This window comes from Orcinus orca, chromosome 13 (assembly GCF_937001465.1).
Source record: "Orcinus orca chromosome 13, mOrcOrc1.1, whole genome shotgun sequence".
In the NCBI taxonomy this organism is placed as follows: domain Eukaryota; kingdom Metazoa; phylum Chordata; class Mammalia; order Artiodactyla; family Delphinidae; genus Orcinus; species Orcinus orca.
In genome coordinates, this window is record NC_064571.1 from 39,800,717 (window position 1) to 39,810,255 (window position 9,539).

The following is a 9,539-nucleotide window of genomic DNA, read 5'->3' on the forward strand; positions in this document are numbered from 1 at the left end:
CAACCACTGCGCCACCAGGGAAGCCCCTCAGAGACCTTTTTAATTACCCATATTGCAAATACAGGTGTGTCTAATTTCAAAGCCAGTTCTCCTATCACTATACCTTATGCACTGAAGTGGTCATAAGGGTGATTTACTTCTAATGTATGGGTAGTTATTTTTTCCCCAAAACTGCTGTATTACAAATGAGCCGTGAAAATATACTTAAAAAAAATCATCTTAAGACCCACTCACTACAGTTTTGCATATGTAGTGTCTTAAGTTCTTTTATTTTTCCATTAGAAGCTATTCCCCCAAGAGAAGAAAAACTGACTAGCTTTAGTAATATAATAGCATTGAGAAATTCAAACCAGCACTTATGACTCAGTCCATTAGGGACTGAAAGCAGCAGTGGGGCAATTTTGTAAAGGTTCTTCTTTATTGATCTTATAATTAAGAAATAACCATTGGGTTGCAGACATGATCTTGAAATAAAGTAATATTTTTCCAGGAAAAGGATGTGGTAGAGACTGCCAGTTGTTTGACCAGCAACTATTTTTCCTTTCTTCCTTCCTGCTTTTGCTGGAGGTGGCAATATACCCAGCTGGAAACAAAAACAAAAACCTGTATTTCCCAATTTCCTTGCAGCTAGGAGGTCACGTGATACCATCCTGGCCAGAGAGAAGTAAATGGGGTTTTCAGGAAAGGTCTTTAGAAGGGAAAGATTTGGCTGGCTTGGCCTTTTGGTCTTTGCCTTTTCTCTTTTCCTCCTTCATCCTTCCTGGAACTTGAATGTGATGGTTAGAGTCACAGCATTCATCTTATAATCATGAGAGAAAGGCCAAGAAAAATCTGAGAAACTTTGGCCCTCACACCTTTGAGCCACAGAAATAATACTAGAAACTGCCAACCTCCAGACTCAGTGTTATCTTGTTTAAGCCTCAGCCATTTGAGTTGTTATTAAATGTAGGAAAACACAGTTTCTAATTCAAGAGCTCTATGCAACCCATCATTAAACATAATTTGGAAAGAAGTAACATTTCTGAATTTTCACAGACTACATGTGCCTGTTATGCTAAACATGTACACTGAGGTCTATCTTTTACTTGTCTTTGAAGAATGCTCACTTTTTCCAAGAAGAAAAATATTCCTTGTATTTATCTGTGAGGAAGGAAATGCAAGATAGGAAATTAACATTCTAAAGAAAAACAACAGTGGCGCTCTACTCAAACAAATAACAATATTTCTGTTCATCTTGAATTATTAATAAAAAGAAGCATGGTACATTTTATTATGGAAATAAGTGATATTGTGGCATCATAATCATGTTCAGATGGATAGGGTGTGGTACAGTATCCTTTTGCCAACCTTAAAAGTTATGTTCCTGAAAACCATGCCAAGAGAACATGTGGCTGACAAACTGAAACACTTCATGAGGAATGTGGAGGCAGGAACAAAAATATGGCAGGATGAAGCCGAAAAAAGTACATTTTTTAAAAAATTATTTATTTATTTTATTTTTGGCTGCGTTGGGTCTTCGTTGCAGTGTGCAGGCTTCTCCTTGTGGTGGCTTCTCTTTTTGCCGAGCATGGGCTCTAGAGCACAGGCTCAGTAGTTGTGGCGCATGGGCTTACTTGCTCTGTGGCATGTGGGATCTTCCCGGACCAGGGATCGAACCCAGGTCCCCTGCATTGGCAGGCAGATTCTTAACCACTGTGCCACCAGGGAAGCTCAAAAAAGTACATTTTTAAAAATGTTCACTAATATAAAACAGCCTGTAACAGAGAAGAACAAACCTGACTTCGTATTGGACCTATTCCTTTAGTTCTAACCCTGGTGCTCTGTTGCCTGTGCTTAGTCATGCTGGCTCTGCACCTTTGTAAAAGAATGTTGCCTATAGCTGGAAATGGTAGCCCATTCTCAAGGCTCTGACCTTTAAAGGTATAACACTTTTTCCATCATTTCAAGATAAGAAGTTGCAGAAGAGAGAATAACATTTGTCTTGTTAGAAGTTTATAGGAACATTGTGACCAGGCCTACATGGACAGCTGCAAGAACAAAGGATTCCAGCACCAAGAAGTTTACAACAAACCGCCACACCCCCTCCCCTTCTAGTATAAAAGGTGCATGAATTCTAAGTCAGGTAAGATGGTTCTTTGGGACACTAGTCCACCATCTTCTTGGTCTGCTGTCTTTCCGAATAAGGGTACTACTCCTTGCCCCAGCACCTTATCTCTTGGTTTATTGGCCTGTTGTGGGATAAGCAGTATGAGCTTGGACTCTGTAACAAGCTCACTAAATAAAGGTCATATCAATGACATTATGGACATACATATACATAATTAATAATGAGTGCCATACAATTCATTTTCTTTGTTATTCCTTACCAAGAAATTTTCAGAACTTGTTTATCTCTCATTGTTTTAATGAGATCTTGTAAATTTGTTTTACTCTTATGGGAGTGAAGAGAAATTGCATTTTGCCTCAGTTTTTCTTTCTCTCACAAGGAGACTCTGAACCAATATTTCCTTGTTAGTTCTTCTGTGCTCTGCTGTTAGTTCTACCTCTCTCTAACTTCCCCAGTTTCTTATCTCAGACCAACTGGGTGGCTGGACTAGCTCAGAAGGCTCTCTGACCTGCCATCACTTCTGGAACCATTAGGAAAGTATGAATTTTAAGAAAAGGGGAAAGGAGGAGTGTTTAAAAGCAGCAAATAAAAATAAGATCCTTGAAGGCAGAACTTTCTTTTTTTAAGCTATTGCATTATTTATTTATTTATTTTTGGCTGTGTTGGGTCTTCGTTGCTGCACGCAGATGTTCTCTAGTTGCAGTGAGCAGGGGCTACTCTTCATTGCGGTGCGCAGGCTTCTCATTGTGGTGGCTTCTCTTGTTGTGGAGCACATGCTCTAGGCACGTGGGCTCAGTAGTTGTGGCTCACGGGTTCTAGAGTGCGGGCTCAGTAGTTGTGGCGCATGGGCTTAGTTGCTCCGTGGCATGTGGGATCTTCCCGGACCAGGTATGAAACCCCTGTTTCCTGCATCGGCAGGGAGATTCTTAACCACTGGGCCACCAGGGAAGTCCCTTCCTTCAACTGTTGATCCCCAGGGCTGGCCCAGCAGCCAACATACAGGAAAGGCTCAGTCTGTGTTTTTGAATGACTGATTAATGAATAGCTCTATAATCATAGAGCACAATATGTTTCAATAAACAATCTCCACTGTATGACTCTAAGAATAACATTTTTCTAATATTGTTACACTAATCTTTATATGAGCATAGCTCAAGAGTTTTCACTACCATCTTCTTAAAGTATGGGATTTAAGCATTCTTCTTTAAGTATGCAATGTTTTACTGGAAGCTTTTGATTCTTTTATTTTAACCAGAGATCTAACCTATAAATAATCCATACAAAATAATCAGAATGCCCCATAATACATAGTAATTTATTCAGTCAGCAAGAGCTTAATCTAGGTACTGAGAACATATCAGCAAACAAAAAAGAGTCCCTGCTCTCCTGGAACTTACATTTTAGTGGGAGGTGATAAAAACTTACATTCTAGTGGGAGGTGATAAAAATTATATGTCAGCTGATGAATAAAGAAAAATAAAGCAAGGTAAGGCAGTAAAGAGTGACTGGGGAGAATTTGCATAATTAGAGTCAAGGAAGGCTTTTCCAATAAGAGGACACTTGAGCAAAGACATGAAGAAAGTAAGGGCTATAGGTGTGTGGATAACTGGGAAGGGCATCTCAGATATAGGAACAGCAAGTACAGTGGCCCTGATGTGGGAGTGAGCCTGGGGTTTTGAAGAACTACAAGGAAACCAGTGAGGCCAGAGCAATGAGAGACAGGGAGAGTTGTAAGATGTGAGGTTAGGAAAATAGCAGGAGCCAGATTCCATGGACCTTTCTGGGCCATAGTAAGGACTTCGGTACTTTATTCTAAATGAGATGGGGAGCTCTGGGAATGCTGAGAACTGAAGAGGGACTTGAGCTTGAAATGGTCACTCTGGCTCCTGCATAGGAGACCAGTGAAGGTGGTTTCAATGACCCAGTAATCCAAGAGAGAGATGATGGTGGCTTGGACCAGTGTTATAGTAGACGGGATAATGAGAAATACTCAGATTCTGGATATATTTTAAAGGTGACATTAAAAGGACTTTAAGGTGGAGTGTGAAAGAAATTGATGAGTCCAAGGATGAAGTTTCTAACTTGAGCCACTAGAAGATGGAGTTGCCACTTGCTGAACTGGGGAAGATTTGGGAAGAAATGGGTTTAGGGAGTTAGCAGAAGCTATTGATGCGCTGTCCCGCCTCCCCTGGGCATACTTCTGAGCTTACTTACGAGCCTGGCCTCCTTGTAAGTAGCAGTGGACAGTTCCCATGCACTCTGACACCTTCCGCCCCGTGCTTATCCTCATCCCTCTACTTCCCTGCCTCAGGAACCTCTCCATTGCTGGGGAACTTGTTCAGCTTGGCTGCAGAGCCGCCCCAAGTGCTGGGGACCTAAATACTCCAGGAATCCCTCTACCAGTGAGAAATGGGGGAGGGAGTTATTGGATAAATAACCCAGCTTCTCTCCCTGGGTGGGACAGTCCTGAGATGCCTTCTACAAGATTCCTCAGAGGGTATCCAGTACGAAGGAACTTCAATTCCCACAGTAGTGACCCGCTCCTTAAAACACCCTTTGTTAACTTTTCTCCCTTCTCTTTCTTTCTCCCCGTTTCCTCACTTGTACTTCCTGGGGTAACCTCCTGCATAAATTAGCTTTTGCTGCATAACAAACTGCTCCAAAATTTAGTGGCTTAAAACAACTATTATTTTTGCTCATGATTCTGTGGGTTAGCAATTTGGGCTGGATTCAGCTGGGTGACTCTTCTGCTGGTCTTGCCTGGGGTCACTTAGCGGCTACAACCATCTGGCAGCTTGACTGGTGGTGGATGGTTTATGAGAACCTCTGCTGATAGATGGTAGAGGCTAGCTGTCAGCTGGCTGATTTAAGAGGCTTCAGATGGGAGGGCTCATCTGCTCCCCATGCTCTCTCATCCTCCACTAGGCTAGACTGGGACTCATCACATGGCAGTCCTCAGGGTAGTGTTCTCAGGGCACAAAGGGAAACACAAAGCCACCAAAGCATCATGAAGCCTGGAGTCAGAAGTCTCACAGTGTCACTTCTATGCACTCTTTTGGTCAAAGCAAGTCATAACCCCAGGCCAGATTCAAAGGGTGAAAGAAATTCCACTTCTTCATGGGAGTGATGTCCAAGTCACACTGCAGGCACACAGGAAGGGAAGAATGTTGAGGACATCTTTGCAAACAATCTCCCCATCTCCCTGACTCCCCAAGGTAACTACTGGTCTAAGTCCTTGTTTTAGAGTCTGCTTTGGGGGAGTCCAAACTAAGATGGGGGTGGCTGGGAATCAAGGCTCTGGTTGGGACATGCAAAGTCTGAGTTGCTTATTGGAGAAATCCAAGGAGGGATTTTGAATTAGCAGTGGGATAGGAGATTGCAATTCAGAACCGAGGTCTGGGCTAGAGATAATCCATTTGGGAGTCGGGGAGATATACCTAGGTATGTAAAGTAGTAAGCGTGGATCCGAGCACATAGGGAATGGATGTGGAGAGAGAAGAGGTCAGAAGCCTGAGCTCTGGCCCACTCTAATGCTGAGAGGTCAAGGAGAGGAAGAGGAGCCAGCAAAGGACACTGACAAGGAGCAGCCAGTGCAGTCCTGGGGTGACCGTGGTGTCCTGGAGACCAAGAGTGATAAACTGACAGGAAAGAGCATTCCCTATACTCTCCAGGTAAAGTGATGTGGAAATCATTGCTTCATATGTGCCAGCATTTTGTAATCATCTTCATTGTTTTCTCATTAATTCACTTGTAAGAATTATTTTACAACTCAAGGGCAGAGGTAAGTAAAACATTTACTGTTGGGTGGGTCTTTTAACATGGAAGATGCTGAGAAGGAAGCCAAGGAGAGGCAACGGCCCTCAGATTCAGCACACTAACAAGGTTAACCAGTCTCTGCAGCCCTGGGGAGTTTTCACGATTTTTATACAGTTTAGACCTGCATATGGGAGTTACCATGGTTCTTACAAAGGAACTAGAGGATCAGCCATTTATAAATTCATATTTAATGGGACTTCTCTTGTGGTCCAGTGGTTAAGACTCCACGCTCCCACTGAAGGGGGCACAGGTTCAATCCCTGGTTGGGGAGCTAAGATCCCACATGCTGCACAGCGTGGCCAAAAAAAAAAAAAAAAAAAAAAAATTTATTTTAAAGGAAGGCAACATGATATCGTTTATTTACAATTAGCTTGTGATCAGGCATTATCCAGCCTCCCGCCCACTCCATCTATTCTGTTGTGCTCTTCACGCCTTTTTTTTTTTTTTTTTTTGGCAGCACCTCGGGGCTTGCAGGATCTTAGAACCCAGACTGGCAGTGAAAGTGCCGATCCTAACCACTGGACTACCAGGATATTCCCTTTCATGCCTCATTTTAATGGTTTGGTCCCCTCCCCTCCCCCAGGAGTAACAACTAACCTTTCCCCTCCAAGCCTTCCTGAACTTTTACTTGTCATGCATCCCAAGTATAGTAATGCTATAATTTCCTGGATAGTACATCCTATGCCTAAAAGAAAGAAAAAGAGCCTACCTTAAAACCTGGGTTCCACTCATAACTAGAAAATTTTTTCCATTCCCTGTAAATAATTACTAAGAAGCTTTAAATATGTTTACTGTTAATAACTAAAATCTCAAAATACTTCTTTTGAAAAGATAAGGCAATTTTCCTTTTCTCTTCATGCAGTGGTTGCCAGATGGCAACTGCCCCCCTCCTTCAGTGAGCATCCTGAGAAGGGTTACCGGGTCTGTTACAGGAAAGGCAAGTGTTCAACGGCACTTCTTCTCTTCTCCAGCAGGTGGCAATGAGTAAGTGACAAAACCCCAAGGAGAACCATTCAGAGCCAAAGCCAGAAGGGCACTGAATATTTAAAATTCTTAATTAAATGCCAACTTTTAAAATATTTAAATTTCGTTTAAATTGGCATAAAATGAAAGGCCTACAAAAGGTTCTCAGGATTACAAACAATTGTGGGGAATTCCCTGGCGGTCCAGTGGTTAGAACTCTGAGTTCTCACTACGGAGGGCCTGGGTTCAATCCCTGGTCGGGGAATTAAGATCCCACCGCGCGGCCAAAAAAAATAAAAATAAAAACAAACGATTGTGGCAGAAACAGGCATTTTTAATGAAAACAGAGCCCTAAATTCTGTGTCTTTATATAAAAAGATGATGTCAGACCAGTACGAGGGGTGAAATAGAATAGTCTGCAGATGACCCCAGGAGATCACTCTGGGTTGCCTGGACAATGGACCAGCTGTGACCAACAGCCTCCCTATTTCTTCCAAATTCCCCTTTCTTTGGCACAGGTGGCTTCCTCCCTCCCATCAGGAGGGGTTGCAACTTCCCAATGGACACCCAAGGAGTCCTGATACAGGCAGCTGACTCTCTCAGATAATTCTTTTTTAAAAAATAAATAAATAAATTTATTTATTTATTTAGGCTGCTTTGGGTCTTTGTTGCTGTGCACAGCCTTTCTCTAGTTGCAGTGAGCGGGGGCTACTCTTCGTTGTGGCATGGGCTTCTCATTGTGGTGGCTTCCCTTGTTGTGGAGCACGGGCTCTAGGCTCACGGGCTTCAGTGGTTGCAGCACGTGGGCTCAGTAGTTGTGGCTTGCGGGCTCTAGAGCGCAGGTTCAGTAGTTGTGGCGGTACACGGGCTTAGTTGCTCTGTGGCATGTGGGATCTTCCTGGACCAGGGCTCGAACCCGTGTCCCCTGTGTTGGCAGGCGGATTCTTAACCACTGTGCCACCAGGAAGCCCCCCCTCAGATAATTCTTGACAGTTGACGTCTAAACAGTCTGATACCAAGTAATCTGTGTGAACCCCACTGACAAGGATGTTTACAACTTTGATCTTGAATAAGAGAGAGCACGAGAAGAAGAGAGAGAATGCCCCTTCACTGGAATGCTCACTAATGACATGTCCAACAGAGAACCCTGCCCCTTGTGCGACCCCTGTGCCGTCTCTTGCAGACTCTTGGCTCGTAAAGTTCCTAGCTAAGCCCATTCCTTTGTCTATGACGTTGTGAATTTGCCCGAGCTCTGTTGCATGAAAACCTATGCTTTAAGTTGCTTTCCAGATGATGAGCACTCCTTATGCCTTCCATGGTCTCACCATTGTGATCTCTCTGGGGATCAACAAAAGTATAGAGTGAGACAGCAATTTTCCTGCTTAGAAGAAGGCAAGTAAAACCATGATCTGTTTTCTAGGGGACTGTCTCTAAAGGGCTTACAAAGCACTGTTAGGATTTGGAATGAGACTTAAGAAATTTATAATTCTCATTTCTCTGTTTTTATTTTTGGCACTGTCGGTTTCATTAATTTGTAAAATTTACCCTGACATTTTCTGCCCCACATGTCTATGGAAACATACAGTGTACTGAACATCCTTTTTTCTGTGGATTGCTCTGATGGAGGTATTGAGGCTGAGGTCAACTGGAGGAAAGGAAGCTCTCCACTGTTAAATCCACTTTTTACTTTTCCATGCTTCAAAATTAATGCATAAAAGGCTTGATCACACATACAACAACAAACTAAGTCTCATGATTTCACAATTCCTTGTGATATGTTTGTATGAGCAAAATCTGTTATCTTTGGCCTACCCAACTCATGACTGAAAAATGAAGAGAGAACAGCTCTCTAAAGCAGAATTCTGGAAATCCCTATTGCACCAACATGCAAAAATCATTACTCTCTTGAATGTGATTAAAATATTGTGTTTGTGAGGGCTTGAAGATTCAACTTTTTTTTTGTCACATCATGCAACAAAATTCCATAAGTTGATGCTGAGAATCTTAACATGTAAAATTACACAAAATCTTTACAAGTTATTTTTTTCACTCTCTAAAACCCATCATACTATAAGTTTAATTAATCACTTTTTCAGAACAAGAAATTAGAATTTCAAACAGAGCAATCATGGAAAACAGTTCCAAAGTTGAATAAAGATAACCTTGTACTTAAATAAGAAAAGATCATGCCAATGATACAGAAACTAAAACAATTCAACCTATGAATTTCAGTAATAATTTTAAGAAGTAAAGTAATAGCTATCTATTTGCATATGTCAAGGTAATGGTTTTCTTTTCTTTATTGACATTATTTGACTTACAAATGGAGCCATACTGTTTTATAACTTGCCTTTTCTGCTTAATATATCTTGGACATCTTTCTATCTCATTCTTTCAAAAGACTGTGTAATATCCCAATACACGAATATCATTATGCTAACCAATTCCGTATGTATAAATATCTGCATTGTTTTCAATCTTTTGCTATTATGAACAATGCTGCAGTAAATATCCTGTACATATATCCTTTTAACCTTGAGTGATTACTTGTATAGGATCAATTGCTAGAGGAAAATTGCTGAGTCACACAGTATGAATGCTTAAATTTTAACAGATAGTGCCAAGTAGTCCCTCCAAAATGTCGAACCACTAT